The sequence below is a fragment of the Anguilla rostrata genome, chromosome 6 (genome assembly GCF_018555375.3).
Source record: "Anguilla rostrata isolate EN2019 chromosome 6, ASM1855537v3, whole genome shotgun sequence".
Lineage (NCBI taxonomy): Eukaryota > Metazoa > Chordata > Actinopteri > Anguilliformes > Anguillidae > Anguilla > Anguilla rostrata.
The window spans coordinates 18,322,592-18,339,218 of record NC_057938.1 but is presented as its reverse complement, the minus strand read 5'-3'; the positions used below and the strand labels follow the sequence as shown (position 1 = coordinate 18,339,218).

The 16,627-nt window shown below is 37.5% G+C and overlaps 1 protein-coding gene across 2 annotated transcripts in view; it reads right to left on the bottom strand.

Annotated features, from left to right (window-relative positions):
- LOC135256726 (T-lymphocyte surface antigen Ly-9-like) overlaps nucleotides 1-1,959 on the bottom strand; it is a 40,551-nt gene extending 38,592 nt beyond the window's left edge. For both annotated transcript variants that reach the window (XR_010330503.1, XR_010330502.1), the window contains exons 1-2: nucleotides 1,854-1,959; nucleotides 627-708 (exon numbers count right to left, since the gene is read on the bottom strand). The gene's annotated coding sequence lies outside the window, so the exon portion shown is untranslated. The remainder of the gene's footprint in view (nucleotides 1-626; nucleotides 709-1,853) is intronic.
- Nucleotides 1,960-16,627: the final 14,668 nt, after the last annotated feature.

Below are 16,627 nucleotides of genomic sequence, written 5' to 3'. Positions count from 1 at the left end.
TGCATTACAGTAGTTTATGAGATAGGGATTCCTAACTGACTTGAAATTCCTTTGTGATCTTAAAACACCTGCAAGCACCAACAAACATTGGAATCACAATGGCATTTCATTGGCTTTTGAAAATAATTAACTTCATGCTAATGCAGTTAATAAGCCGGCCCATGTTCATTTCATGTAGGGCATTTCATGCAAGGTTCAGGAAAACTTAGTTGCTAAAGTAACAATGAAAGAAGGAAACGTCTTCCGTCTATGCAACTGAGAGTGATTTTGCAATATATTGAATCATGTGTCAATCAAAATTACTGAATTTATAAATTATAAATAGGCCTACTTGTTTTTTATGATTCTGTAATTCATGGAGAAGTGCTTGTTAGAAAAACAACCAGTCCTTCATGCTAAACATTTGTTTATCTTTCCAGGCATTTCTAAAAAATATATTATAATAATAATATATATTTTTTAATCTGTCATAATTACTCTTCCCCCGAGTAAGTCATTTAATTGAATTTGGTCTCAAGCCTCAGTTCAGACTGAACTTGAGTCACACATAAACATTTATTCTTACAAGTCTATAATTTATTATACAGTGAATTGTATTCAACACATAGGAATAAAATGCAGATTACCTATTATATAAAGAAGCATAACTTCAGCATGAATCCTCCTTGACGTTTTGAAAGCTCGACATTGAGTGGTCATTGTTTGTAACTGTAAAAACATAAGGTAAGGTAGTAACACGTTAAACCTCTTTTGTCAGTGCATGTGACACCTACTGTATATAGACTATAGGTTGCAAGCATTTTAAATTGTTAGCTACACATATTTCCAGGACTATTAGCCTGGTCTGGTTGAACACGCATTTTGTCGTATCTATTATTACATTTGAGACGAATTAATTCAGACGAACCCCTTCAGACCTGAATTATGTTCCAGGGATGGGGAAATACAACTATGCATTTTCCCCATCCCAAATACATCCAGAAATGAGATTCAATCAAAAAAATTGTTATTGCAAATCTTTGTTGTTTTGTGTACATTCCAGTGGACGGTGACGCTAGGTCCGAACAGTTGTAAAACGTAACACGTAAGATTAAATGGACTTGTATCGTTTTTTTATAGATTAATGTCTTGAAGCATTAACTTAACTTGTTTTGCTTAGGATAAGTATTTCATCCCTTTGGTAAAAACAATGAACAACTTAATGTGTTAAATTTCGAATGCGCAACATTCGAATGTTGATTTAGAATTCGAATGTCAATGTTATGCACTAAGCTTCAACACTTGGAACTATTTTGTACAGCCCTAAAAATATGTCTATTGATAGATTTCTATGAATAGATTTTTCTTACTCTCTAGAGAAGAGGTTTTCAAGAGGTTTTACCAGTAAGGAAACAGCTCCAGTGTCTGACACTGAAAAGAAACATAAAGCAAAACGAAGGAAATACAGCAGTAAGCACTTTCATGACATCGCGAATAAAACAAGGTTGATATCATACGGACTTGTGGCTTCTACAGGAGCATATGCCATCGTTTCACAATTTTACGACATTATGGCTAATAATCAAAATCCTCTATATGAATGGGATTTTCACCTCTGGAACCTCACTGTTGAGCTCTATATATTACTAGGCAATCAGGTTCAATAGCATACATTCAGATCTAACGTCCACTGAAATGTACATCACCACGCCACGTGTTAAATGTAAATTGTGAAATAAAATTTTTTAAATTAAACATATGGTATTGGGCTTTTTATTTCACAATTTCAATTTCAATATTATATTAAAACAAAAGAATCATGTGTGAAATATCACTAAATATGGAAAAAAAAAAGAGTTAATAGGATCCCTTACTTTTCCGTTTTGTGTGTAGTGCTGCCATGCCTCTCTTCGCTGTAGTGTTTTTTCCACAAAAGAGCATCTCTTTGTCTTCTTCTTCTTCTTCTTTGGTGTTTTACGGCGGTTGGAATCCTTTATAGTTGCGTTACCGCCACCTTCTGGATCTAACCATTTACTGCTGTCTGGATCTCTTATATCCTGTTACTTATTCCAGTTGCCCTCAAAAAATTAAATATCACCTTCTTTCCCTCCACCGTGTCCCCACACTCAAGCAGATCTGTAAGCCTTGCCTCCACTCCTAGTTTCCGTAATCCTGTAACCATTACCCTTCTTTCTTGCTCATACTTCCTGCATTCAATCAGGACATGCTCCACTGTTTCTGATTCCTGGCACTGTTCGCAATAGCCTGTTGGATGTTTTCCAATAATAAATAGTGTGCTATTCAGGTTGCTGTGACCAATTCTTAATCTACTTACAATTCTCTATACTCTTCTATCGGTTCCACTATTTCTTACCATTCCTACTTTATTTTGTATTTTATATAAATGTCTTCTTTTTGCTTCACTATCCCAATGTTGTTGCCATTGTTTGATTACTCCCCTCCAAACAATGCTTTTCCCCTCTGATTTTGAAAGTTTAACATTAATGTCCACATACTCTCTCCTGACCGCCTCCTTCGCCAACTTATCTGCTTTTTCATTTCCCTGGATTCCTGAATGTGCTGGTATCCACATGAACTTTATGTTTTTCCCTTGATTAGTCATCCTTGAGTTATTAAACAACAGTTCATATAATATGTCTTGGTGATTACTTCCTGATCCTGTTTTAATGCTTGACAATGCTGAAACCGAGTCACTACAGATGAGTATATTATTTGCCGTCACTCCTTCCACCCACTCTAATCCTAACAGAACTGCAATTAGCTCAACAGCATAAATTTTCAAATAATCTGACGTTCTCCTACTGATTCCAGTCTGGTGACTGGGAATCACCACTGCAGCCCCTGTCACCTCTGTTATTGGATCCTTTGACCCATCTGTAAAAACCTGTAAATAGTCAATGTAATTCCTGTCCCTATGCATGTAATATTCCTGAACTAAATCTGCTGTTTTATTTCTGTGCTTTATATCCAATAGTTCCATGTCCACATAAGCATTTTGTAACATCCAGGCTGGTCTCACAGGCCACAACAAAGTTGGACAAAATTCAATTTCATGGATTTGCATTTCTTCTGCAACGTCCTTGCCTACCCATCCAAAGCTTGTTTTTTGTGCTTTTTCCCTCTCCCAACTAGCCTCCAATACCCTCTAGGTTGGATGACTTTCTGTGTCCCCCCTTAAATTTATCCAGTAATTGGCCATCAACTGTTTCCTACGAATCCAGAGAGGCATTTCTCCTGCCTCAACTTGCAGTGCACACACTGGCGCCGTTTTTACTGCCCCGAGGCAAATCCTCAGAGCACGAGCCTGCACAACATCCAGGTCTGACAGCACAGTCTTGGCTGCTGAGCCATACACCACACTACCATAATCAATTCTTGCCCGGATTAGCACTACATATATATACTTCAATGACGCTATATCAGCTCCCCATTCCAGCCCAGCAAGACATCTCATAACATTAATGACTTTCTTACTTTTTTCCCACTATGCTTCTTATGTGCTCTTTCCATGCTAGTCTGGGATCAAAACGTACTCCCAAGAAACTAACGCATTCTACTCTCTCTAGGTTACTTCCGTATAACTTCAGATTCCTTGCTTCCCTGATTTTCTTACTTGTAAAGAACAGTATTTTTGTTTTTTCCACAGAAAATTAAAAACCCCATGCTATTCCCCATCTTTCCACTCGATTTATCCCTTCTTGTAATTTTTTAACTATGTTCTAGGTTCCCTCCCCTCTTCCATAAAGCCCCATCATCTGCAAACAGAGACCTTCCCATGCCTAACGGTATACTTTCAAATATATCATTTATCATGACTGAAAATAAAGTAGGACTTACAACACTCCCCTGGGGCGTACCATTTTCTACAGCATGTTTACCTGAGACCTCTGACCCTATCTTGACCTGAATTGACCTATCACTTAGAAAATCCCTAATCCAATTGAAGATGTTTCCCTCAATTCCCATTTTATGAAGCTTGATTAACAACCCTTCTTTCCATAGCATATCATAAGCTTTTTCCACATCGAAAAATACTGTGGCCACAATCTTTTTATTCACCTGGGCTTTTCTTATCTCATCCTCTAAACACAGAACTGGATCCATTGTGTTCCTGCCTCTCCTAAATCCACTCTGATATGCAGCCATCAGTCCCCCTTTCTCCAAAAAGTGCATGAGCCTCTCATTAACCATCCATTCCATTAGTTTACATATATGTGACATTAAAGCAATGGCTCTGTATTTTCCTGGCTTACTAGGATCTTTCCCAGGCTTTCTGATTGGAATGATAATTGCTTCCTTCCAGCTCATAGGGACTCGCCCCTCCTTCCACACTTTATTGAATAACATCAGTAATTTATTTAATCCTCCTTCACTTAAATGTTTAATCATTATATAGCTTATTCCATCTTTTTCCGGTGCACTCATTCCTGTTTTGCCTAATGCCCTCTTCATCTCTCCAACAGTAAATGGGACATCTAGTTCATTTCCACTGGAGGTGTGCAGGTCCCTCCAGGACCTGCACACCTCCAGGGCCCTGAGGCGGGCAGGAAAGATTGTGGCCGACCCCTCCCACCCTGGACACAAACTCTTTCAAACACTCCCCTCCGGCAGGAGGCTGCGGTCCATCAGGACCAAAACCTCACGACACAAGAACAGTTTTTTCCCGACTGCAGCTGGCCTCATCAACAAGGCCCGGGACCCCCACTGATACTGTACTGTTATCCTGACCCCCACGGACACCAAACAGACAGCACCTGTACTTATAACACTTTATCCCCTTGCACTATTGTTTATTGTTTACTGTTTACCGTTTGCACTATGTTTATGTTATTTTATGTCTGTTATGTTTTTATTGCACTATGTTCATTTCATTTTATTTATCTTATTTTATGTTCACTGTTATGCACCACCTGACCAAAACAAATTCCTCGTATGTGTAAACCTACTTGGCAATAAAACCTGATTCTGATTCTGATAAAACCTGATTCTGATTCTTTCTCCTTAGTGCATCCATGTTTCCAGCTTTGGTTTTTTCCCTGCCTTGCTTTCCTTCCTCATTCAGATTATAGGAACTGTGTACTGTAACAAAAGTTTTTAAAAGTAATTCAGCCTTTTCTTTATTGGTTATCGCCACTTCATTTCCGGTGCTCAGGACAGGGTAGTTCCATTCCCTCCTATCTCCTCCCATTTTCTTTATCATTCCCCAAACTTCTCCTATCTGAGTGGTGTTCCCAATTGACCCACAGAACGTCTTCCAATATGACCTCTTTGTCTGTCTTATCGTTTTCTTAACCATTGCCTGTGCTTTTTTGTACTGGACCAAATGCTGAAAATTATGGGATCTTTTGACCAGTTTAAATGCCTTGTTCCTACTCTTTACTGCTTGTTTGCACTTATCATCCCACCAAGGTACTAATTTCCTCTTTGTCCTACCTGTACTTTTAGGAATACAACTTATTGCAGCTGCCATTATACCCTGCAATATTTTGCAGTTACTCATTTCTATACTCATATTGTCGCTAATCTGCTGTAGCTGTTTATCACTTTCAGTCATGAAATTTCCCCAGTTAGCTTTTCCAAAAATCCATTTACCACCTGTGTTCTCTGTATTCTGTATCATTACTATATTTATTTTACTTTATATTGGATAATGGTCACTACCTATGGTCCCTTCCTGATACACATCCCATTTGCACAATGGCGCTAAGGTATTGGTCACTAACGTCAGATCTAGTACAGACTCCTTTCCAGTGTTCACATCTATCCTTGTGTTTCTGCCATCATTAATACAGACAAGATGCTTTCCATCCAACAACTCTTCCACTACGTGCCCATTGTGATCTGTTTTATCACTCCCCCATAACGTATTATGTGCATTGAAGTCTCCACACCACACAATGCTTCCTCTATTTAATTCTTCTATGTCTTCCAGTCTGCTGAGTTCTAATTTCCTGCATGGATTATAAAAGATTATAACCACCAGGTTCTTCCTTTCTGCCCACACTTCAATAACCGCACACTCCAACTCATTTCCAATATCAATATTTCTATAAGGAATGCCCTCCTTCACAAAGGTGACACAACCCCCTCCTGCCCCATCCTTCCTGTCTCGCCTGATTGCCATGTATCCATTTATTATAATATCTAAACTTGGTTTTAACCATGACTCCTGGATACACAGCAGGTCTGGTTTTTCCTTCTGACTATAAATGAACTTTTTAAAATCCTGTCCATTAGCAATCAAGCTTCTTGCGTTCCATTGGATAATTAACATTCATACTACTATAACCCAATACATTGCGTTTCTTGACTTGCCTGAACACTTAACTCTTCCCTGGCTTCCTCCCATTTTAACCCTCTTATACCCAGGTGATGCACAGCGGCTTTGACAATAATCTTGATTCTTTCCGTTTTTGAATTTACATCCGCTATAAACGTCACCAGTTTCTTTTTCTCTATCAACAACTTATTTTCCACCTCTTGCATTATACTTGCCGCCGTTTGCTCTTTCTTCACAAAAGAGCGCGACTAAGCTGTTGCCTAATAGACCTATTTCACAAGATGGCGACCAAAACCGGATGTACGGATACTTTGTTTCCGGTTACCGTTGCTATTTTTTACAGTCTCTGCTACGGACGCAAGTCCATTTATGACAGCGAAAAACTGAGCCTAAACAGCGACGTGTTCTCATTGTCCCTAATAGCTCTGCCAAAATTCACCATGTCTGATGTTATCCGCATTGTCGGAGCATTGCCAGTGAACGTTAAGCGGTCTAAACTAGACTAGGGCTATAAATTATTTTTTTAGAAGTTTATATTCGGTTATTAAGGTAAGTATAACGTTAGCTCTGGTTCGCCAGAAAGCTAAATAGCTATCTTGCTAACCACAGCAAGTTAGCCGACTAAAGAGATATTTCACTTCGACATAACATAAATTATTTTCTGGAGGTGACTCCATTGTGTTTTCATAGCGTGAAGCAACATCTGCTGTCCGTTAACAGCATCTCTGTTCCTCTCGGTTGTCCCGAAAATGAATGAATAGGGTGCCTGACAGCTGTGAGGAAAAGCGATTCTGTTAACGTTGACGGTCAGCAGGGGAGGCAAAGCTATGTAAGTACAATGTGTTAGGCTCCACAAAATTACTTATGTTATACCGAAGTGAAATATCTCTGAAATAAGTTTGTACTAACGTTACTATTTTGTGACATGCTGTTTGTGCTGTACTTGTTCTAATAAAGATTTATATTGCTTGTCAAATCGCCTGTGTAATGCCGTTGTTCAGTTCACTACCGAGCTGTTTGTTTTCATCGCTGATAAAAATTACCCACACATTTTTAAATCAGCTGATATATCTTAAGTAGGCTTGTCGCGATGTCCGTCAATACATAAACGTGCATCTGCAGTTTGAACGTTGAATATGCCAAATTGCTAACAAGCTAGCTGGCTAAAACGTAATTTGCTAATCATAACATAAAATATAACTAGCTAACTGATTTTATGACATTCTTGAGTAACAAGTAGGCTACCACATGACTGAAACTGCGTTGGGTCTCAATGAATGATAAAAAAAATAAAATAAAAACATAAAAAACAAAGGAGTTGGTAGGGGACTCAGACATTTAAGTAGTCTTCCTTTTTCTGTTTTATTTTATTTCCTTGTATGACTTATCGCCTTGTGTTCCTACAGGCGAGCAGAGTCAACAACTCTGTGACTCGTAAGCGTGAACAGCGGGTGCTCTTCATGGTAATCACCCAAATGGTAATCAGACCCAAATGTATTTATGTGAGGAGTGTAGGAAAATTTTGAGACTCCCCATGATTGCGATGACGTCACATGTTAACGTTAGGGTATTCCCATCAATGTTGATCAAACGGTTTCCTCCAAACTCTCGATGCTTCATGATAAAAAATATATCACATGTATAGCTATACACTAATATAATCAATATGTAATCCAATAAACCTATATCAGTAGTTGCAGCTAAGCTTATGGAAACGCAAGAAACCACAGTATCCACTGTAGAAAAAAAGCAAGCGCAGAAGGCTTAAAAAAACATACTTACTCAGCAGAAAACTATTGCCAAATAAAAGTGCTAGAAGACGAATGTTTTTCCAAAAACTAACAAAACGTTATTGCCAAGTAAAAGTGCTAGAAGACGAATGTTTTTCTAAAAACTAACAAAACGTTATTGCCAAGTAAAAGTGCTAGAAGACGAATATTTTTCCAAAACTAACAAAACGCTATTGAAGTACTAGAAGACTCATATTTTTACAGTGACCCTTATGTAAACTGAATATATATGGAAAATTACAGGAGGCTATAAATCCTGTAACTTGTATGCTTAAAGAAACATTACAGAATAAAGATTAACATTTGTTTAAGGGAAAGTTGGGGTAACATTACACAATAACGTTATCATCTAAAGAACAGAAAATCATTGAAGTTGGGGTAACATTCCACAATAATGTTATCATCTAAAGAACAGAAAATCATTGTGGCCAAGAAGGACAGATGGCTGGTATTTTTAGACATGCGTTAAGGGGAGTTGTGGGGTACATTTGCGTATGAAATGAATGTGAAACTGACAATCGAGGTTCAATTCGGCTGAATTGATCCGGCTTTGTGCACCTGTGCATATAAAGTCTAACTTTTCTGAAGAGCTTGCTGCTGTGGTGTCTTTTCCCTTGTGAAGTAGTTTTCTACAAATTAATGATTGGACTTTAAATTTTGTCGGTTCCTAGACACGACAGGAGAAAAGTTTAATACCAAGTGTAACCTTCTTCACAAAGCAGTAGCTAATGTAGGAAAATTTTGAGACTCCCCATGATTGAGATGACGTCACATGTTAAAGTTAGGGTATTCCCATCAATGTTGATCAGACTGTTTCCTCCAAACTCTCGATGCTGCATGATAAAAATATATCACATGCATAACAATACACTAATATAATCTATATGTACTCCAATAAACCTATATCAGTAGTTGCAACTAAGCTTACGGAAACGCGAGAAACCAGTGTCCACTGTAGAAAAAAAGCAAACGCAGAAGGCTTAAAAAAAACCATACTTACTCAGCAGAAAACTAACACTACATTATTGCCAAGTAAAAATGCTAGAAGGTGAATATTTTTCCAAAACTAACAAAACGTTATTGCCAAGTAAATGTGCTAGAAGACGAATATTTTTCCAAAACTAACAAAACGCTATTGAAGTACTAGAAGACTAATATTTTTACAGTGACCCTTATGTAAACTGAATGTATATGGAAAATTACAGGAGGCTATAAATCCTGTAACTTGTATGCTTAAAGAAACATTACAGAATGAAGACTAAGATTTGTATAACGGAAAGTTGGGGCAACAGTTCACAATGATGTTATCATCTAAAGAACAGAAAATCATTGTGGTGCCAAAAAGGTCAGGTCGACCCAAGAGCAGGGAAATCAAAATCATTGTGGTGCCAAGAAGACCAGATGGCTGGTATTTTTAGAAATGTGTTAAGGGGAGTTGGGGGTACATTTGTGCCTGTGCCTTTTCAGTCACTACCTAATACATAGATTGTTGACTTGTTTATACTGTCTAGACTGTTTATATTTATTGTATTGTGTGTGATGACTGAATAAAAAATACTACTACTACTACTACTACTACTACTACTATTACTACAACAAACTGATCTGCCCAATCAGCCCATTCTCTATCTTTGCCTGAGAAATTATCAGGCATGAATAGTGGGCGCGGCACAACTGACGTACGTTGCGGGGCGGTCGGGGGCTGAGCCGTAACTTGGAAGCCTTTGCTACTCCCCACTGAATTTCCCGAATCCAGCTTTGTGTCCACGCCAGAGACTGTAAAACATGGCAAGATGGCAACTTGGTACACACACACAATACGCAGGTCAAGGTGGTTTATTAAATTATTCCTCCTCTTTGTCTCAATTATGGGCCTCGTTGAGCAGCTAGGGGTGGGGACTGGCCGTTAACCCTGGCCAAAGGGCTAAGCTGTACCCTGATCAATAAAATGCTAAAATAAGGATATTGCTAATACAGTTATTAAGATAAAACATCATAATACTATATTAAAAACAGAAGAGAGCAATCTGAGCGACTCAAGGCACGTAACGCAGAACACTTATCTGTGCATTCCGAGGAATTCGGTCTCCGGGCAAGTCTATGATCTTTGCAACCCCTTTACACAAACGACAGAGCCCCTAGCCTTCTTCAGTTTTAGCGCATTTGTTGTCGCTGAAGTTGGCTCTCGATGAGAAATTCCTGGCCCACGATAAATACACTGTGTAATACGATTGTATGCGTTCGCGGTCTTCCTCGCGCTTTAGCTACATTTTTCAAAAAATGAGCAACGGCTCAAATAATAAACTGAACTTCAGTTTATTAGAACAATGGTGGTGGGAATGTGACGAAGTAGGCTACAGTTTTTGTGTTTGTTTTTTTACGCGTTCATGTATTTTCAAGGCTGTAATATGGAAAGATCAGGTAGGCTACCCATGCTACGCAAGCGTCACACGCTCTTTTCCTTCCCAAAAACTTCTCCGGATTCTATCACTTGTAGTGTCGTGTCTAGGAACCGACAGAATTCAAAGTCCAATCGCCAATCTGTAGAAAACAATTTCACAAGGGGAAAGACACCACAGCAGCAAGCTCTTCAGAAAAGTTAGACTTTATTGCACAGGTGCACAAAGCCGGATCAGTTCAGCCGAATTGAACCTCGATTGTCAGTTTCACATACAAGCATGCTTATATATGCCTATCCTACATTCTTTTCAATTTAAGCTACCCTCCAAAAATAAACATAATAACAAAATAAAAATCATTCACAATTGTAGCCCTCAAAAATAACTTTATAAACCATTCTTTTGAAAACCAAAAGCGAATTACACATTCTTACATTTATATTAGCATTATTCCATAATTTAACCCCAACAATAGAAATACATCTCCTTTTAATCCCTTTTTTAGCTTTTTATACAGTAAACTTACAAACATCTCTCAAATCATGTTTGCACTCCTTTATTGAAAAAAACCTTTGTACACAATCTGGGAGTGACTTTGTTTTAGCTCTAAACATGATTTGCATTATTTTATAATATACCAAATCATTACATTTCATAACATGGGATTTTATAAACATTGGATTAGTGTGATCATAGTAACCAGCCTTATTAATAATACATATGGCTCGTTTTTGCAGTATGACTATTGAACTTATAGTCGTTTTAAAGGTCGACCCCCACAAATCCACACAGTAAGATATATAAGGAAATATAAGTGAGCAATAAATTATATACAAGGCCTTATAATTTAATATATCCCTAGATTTATACAGGATTGCTATTGACTTTGAAATGTATCCTTTAATATAGTCAATATGTTGTTTCCATGGTAATTTATGATCAATCACAACCCCTAAGAATTTTGTCTCAAAAACTCTTTCAATTTCAACATCACAGATTTTTAATTCAATATCCCCATCAATTTCTTTTTGATTACCAAAAACCATGAATTTATTTTTCTTAATATTGAGAGACAATTTATTAACATCAAACCAAGTTTTGAGAATTTCCAGCTCCCTTTCAATAGCATACAAGAGTTCCTTTAAATTTCTCCCAGAGCAAAATAGATTTGTATCGTCTGCAAAAATTACAAATTTTAACCTTTCAGTAACATTGCAAACATCATTAATATAAAGTAAGAAAGGTTTTGGACCAATCACCGACCCCTGGGGTACCCCACAGGTGACCTTCCTAAATCCTGACACAGTCTCATTGATTTGCACACATTGCTGTCTATTTTCCAAGTAGCTTTCCAGCCAAGAGTAAGCTATACCTCTTATTCCATACTTCTCTAATTTTCTCAATAATTGGCTGTGATCTATAGTATCAAAGGCCTTCTGTAGGTCAATATAAATACAAATAGAACACTAATCATTTTCAACTGCCTTTATTATTTCTTCTACCATCTCCATTACTGCATATGTAGTAGTTCTATTTTCCCTAAATCCATACTGGTGTTCACTCAATAATTCATATTTACCAATGAAGAGATCCAATTGTTTCACAAATAATTTCTCTAATATTTTTGAAAATTGAGGAAGAAGGGACACCGGTCTATAATTATCCATGTAGTGCTTATCTCCATTTTTAAATATTGGTATTACCTTTGCTGATTTCATATAATTAGGAAAAACACCTCTTTGAAAAGATAGATTACATATATAGGTCAGAGGTCTTACAATAAAATCAATTACTTCTTTAATAATTACCATGTCAATGGAATGTATATCAGTTGATGTTTTGTTTTTGAATTTTCTTACAATTTCAGTTATATCAGTTTCATTTACCCCATAAAGGAACATAGAACTGATATTACCATTATTCAGATTATCAAACAAATCTTTTTTATCATCAGGCACAACAATCTTGCTGGCCAAAGTAGTGCCAACACCCACAAAATAGTCATTGAAATCATCAACAATGCTTTTTATATTGTCCACTGTAGCATCAGAGCTATTTAAAAAATAACTTGGAAATTCAGACTTATAAGATCTATTCTGAATAATATGATTAATTACTTTCCAAGTCCTTTGAATGTTGTTTTTACTCTCCTCTAATATTTTATTGTAGTATTCCTTCTTCTGTAATCTCATAATGGAAATCAATTTATTCTTATACAACTTATATTTTTCTTCACTTTCACTGGTTCTCAATTGTAAATATTTCTTATGAAGTACATTTTTCTTTTTGCATGCCCTTTGCAGACTTTTTGTCATCCACGGCTTTCCTTTATATTTATCCTTCAACCAGCACTTTCTAATAGGACAATGTTTGTTATATAACTCTATGCATGTGAACAAAAATGCATCATAGGCCTGATTAGGATCATCAACATACACCTCATCCCAGTTGTAATTTATAAGGTCCATCTTTAAGGCCTCAATTCTTTCTGGTGTCCTTATTCTTACTAATTTACAAGAAGGCTCACTCACACCAACTGAACATTTAACCTTTAAATTATGTTAAATCATAAAAATAGGAAGATGATCACTGATATCACTTAAAAACAAACCACTTGTTGCTTGGTCATGAACATTAGTAAAAATGTTATCAATAAGTGTGGCACTTTCTTTAGTTATCCTACTAGGTTTATCAATAAGGGGCCAGAGACCAAAACTAAACATTACATTACAAAAGTCTGTTGTTAGTTTATGTTCATTATATTTTAACAAGTCTATATTAAAGTCACCACAAACAAAAAGTGATTTCTTATGACATACTTTCCCAAAAATATCAACTATGGTATTCATAAATTGATCAATGCAAGAACCAGGCGTTCTATATATGCAACTCAAAATTATACTCTTAAATTTAGTAGAATGAATTTCAATTGTCAAACTCTCCATGATATCATTAACAATTGTACTGTCAATTACCTTACACTGAAAATCTTTCTGTACATCAAAGGCAACCCCACCACCCCTTTTATTTATCCGGTTTATATTAAAATTGTCATACCCTTCTAACACAAAATCAGCACCCTTTTCATTTGTTAACCAAGTCTCACTTATGGCAATGACCTGAAATGTATGTTTTAATGATTTTAAATAATCTTTGATTTGAACAAAATTCGTATAGAGGCTTCTGCTATTAAAATGTATGATTGAAAAACCCTCCAAATTAAGACTATTAAACAGATTCTCAGAATATCAGTTTGATATGGCTAGTGAGGTTAAAGTAATAATCTCGAAGATTTTCATTAAAATGAATGTCTGTTAAGTTGAATCTGTCGCTGAATTAGGTAACACAATGGTGATTGAGCCTATTATTATATTAATTTATATTATTATTATTATAATTCATGATTAAAGAACTGGGTGTCTGTGGAGACATTCACGGGAAAAAATCACAAGCGGCGCATAGATAGTGACGCGATTTCCATCACCCATCAGTGGTTGGTCCGCCAGAGAGGGTAGGCGGAGCTAACGCAACAGGCTTGCTCTTCCACTCACTTGTGTGTGAGCGGCGTACTGTTTTTTCCAGTGTCTGCTAGCGTTAAAAAGGTGGGGGGGTTATGGAACCCTAATAAGTTTTTGTGTAACATGAGAGGTCATATTATTTGTTGATGTAGATTTCGTATTACATTTGACGACAATGTAACGTTACTAAATTACATAGCTATTTGCACAGCTACCAGACCATGTCAATAAAGGCAACAATAGTTTAGACAAGGTTGCGCACAGTATCCACCTCTCATATCTAATGTCAGCTAACAATTAGAAAAAACGCTAGCTAACGCTACCGACCGGTACCGACCTCGCAAACCGTCTCTCGAATGCAATGCTACATTGTTGCAGCGTTGCAATGTAGCTAACTAAAGGCCAGTGATTCGCAACGAGACTGGACACAACTTGCAAAATTCCAAGACGTCTGATTGTAAACGTTCTAAAACTGTACTTGGCGATTTGACAAGGTGGGTCTTTTGAGACATATTGATATTGAGGCTTCAGAGGCTCTGCAACTAACCATTTCACACTGCTGCAATTTTCTCTGCAACATTCTAAAACCGTTTTGTCTCGTTGCGAATCATTCATCTTAACTGGCCTTAACGTTACCGTTATTTACATTGCCATCAAGTTAATCAATATATAAGCCGGGGTATAGGTGGAGCAGAGCGGGTCTGATTTCTGTGTAAAGATGTAAAGCCGGAGAAAACTAAATAAAAGAATACGGCAGTATGGATTAGCGTTGTTATTATTTTATTACGCTTCCTCATATGTTCCTTCAGCCTTGATGCCCTTTTTTGATGAAATCTCCTTTGTTTTTGTTTTATTCTTCTTATTCTGATTGCTAATTTAACACCCAGCTCAGCTTTATTCTCGAACAGTTTAGCTAGCAAAACCAGAAACAAGGCAGTTGTTTCAAAAATATCACACAACAATCATTAACGATGATGATGCACGAGATACATAATTGCCCTTTGCGCCTAAAACAGCGCCATCTTCTCTGTTTCATTTGTTCCAACTTGGCGGCCAATCGGAGGCCACCCTCGTTTCAATTTCTCCAGTTTACATGCTTTTTGCGCCCAATCGGGAGGCCCGCTTGTTTCAACTTCGTCACGTGGTATCGGCTCTCTCTTCCGCCGTTTCAAATGGCACTTCGGGAAGTGCCGTAGATCACCGGAGTTATGCGACGGGAGCGCGTTTTTACTAAGTTTTTGAATTAATTTTACGTTAAAAATATTGAAACGTTCATATTTACGCGTTCGCGGTGTTTAGAACTGGCTAGCCAGCCGACTGTCACGCCGTTTTTCTCTCTTTTAAAAGCAGCGTAAGCGTTTATATCGTCAAAAACGGCAGCTAGCTATATTAGCTATCGCCTGTTTCAGTAAGTTTTTGAATGAACTTTATATTAAAAATATTGAAACGTTCATATTTGCGCGTTCGAAATGTTTAGAACTTGCTAGCCAGCTGGCTGTCACGCCGTTTTTCTCTCTTTTAAAAGCAACGTAAGCGTTTAAATCACCTACAATGGCAGCTGCCAATATTAGCTAACGAACGAATGAATTAATAATCAATCATTCAATAACTTTGCAGTTATGTCAGCGCGTTACGTGTGCGCTTTTAACTATGAAATATGTCGTAAGACACATCTGGCATGTCCTGTGCTTCATTTTTCATTATAAAACGTAGCATTCTCTTGCTTGCAATGTGTACATCTGCCTGGCTTGTTAACCGGAATTAGTCACGTTAAAGGGTTTCTGGCCAGTTAATTATTAGCTAATACGATTAATTTAATCTTTTATGTCCAAAGGTTTAAAAGATGTGGCCTGACAGTCCAGCAGACGTTTTACATGAGTTATAACAGCGTAGCTGTTTTTTTTTTTTGCACAAGTCTGTCAAAGAGTAATGGCATCTCAGTAGCTACTTTAAAAATACAGGTGTTTAAATTGCATGAAAGGAACTTAAAATGTAAGCACTGCAATGGAGTGTGAGTACATGTGTGTCCGGACACGCCGAGGGACCCCTACAAGTCAAAGGACAGGAGCAGGAATCGAGCGGGTTCCATAAAATATCGCTTTCTGCGGCAGGTGCTCTTGTTGCAATTTTGCAGAGATGAAGAGGAGGGCCGGCCCCAGCCAAAGCAGTCCTTCCTGCCACCGAGGCCTGCCTCGCAAAGTTCTGAGGTGAGATGGTGTATCTTTATTGTTTGTGTTTAACGCTGGCTTAAAAGAAGTTGACGCGAAACTAATTGTAACGCGTTCTCTTTATTCTGCAGCTGCTGATTCCTGAGTTGCCGTGCGGCCTTCTCGAGTGAACAGCGGGAGCGGATTGGTCGGGCGCTGTGCATCAATAAACATGCACAGATTAAGTGCTAAAAGCCAATACTGTGTCTGTGAATGCATTCTAATAGCAATAGATCTGTTTAGAATTGACTGTTCAGTTGACATTTCAAGTGGCACATTTACAGACTGTAGTGGTTGTACTGTATACAGCATTCACCTTTACAATTCCTCACATTCCTTACTTCAAGTGACTTTCATTCAAACATTCATTACATCATTTACACTGGTTGACTCCATTTATTGAACATGTCCTTCATTTTTTCCATTTTTCCCT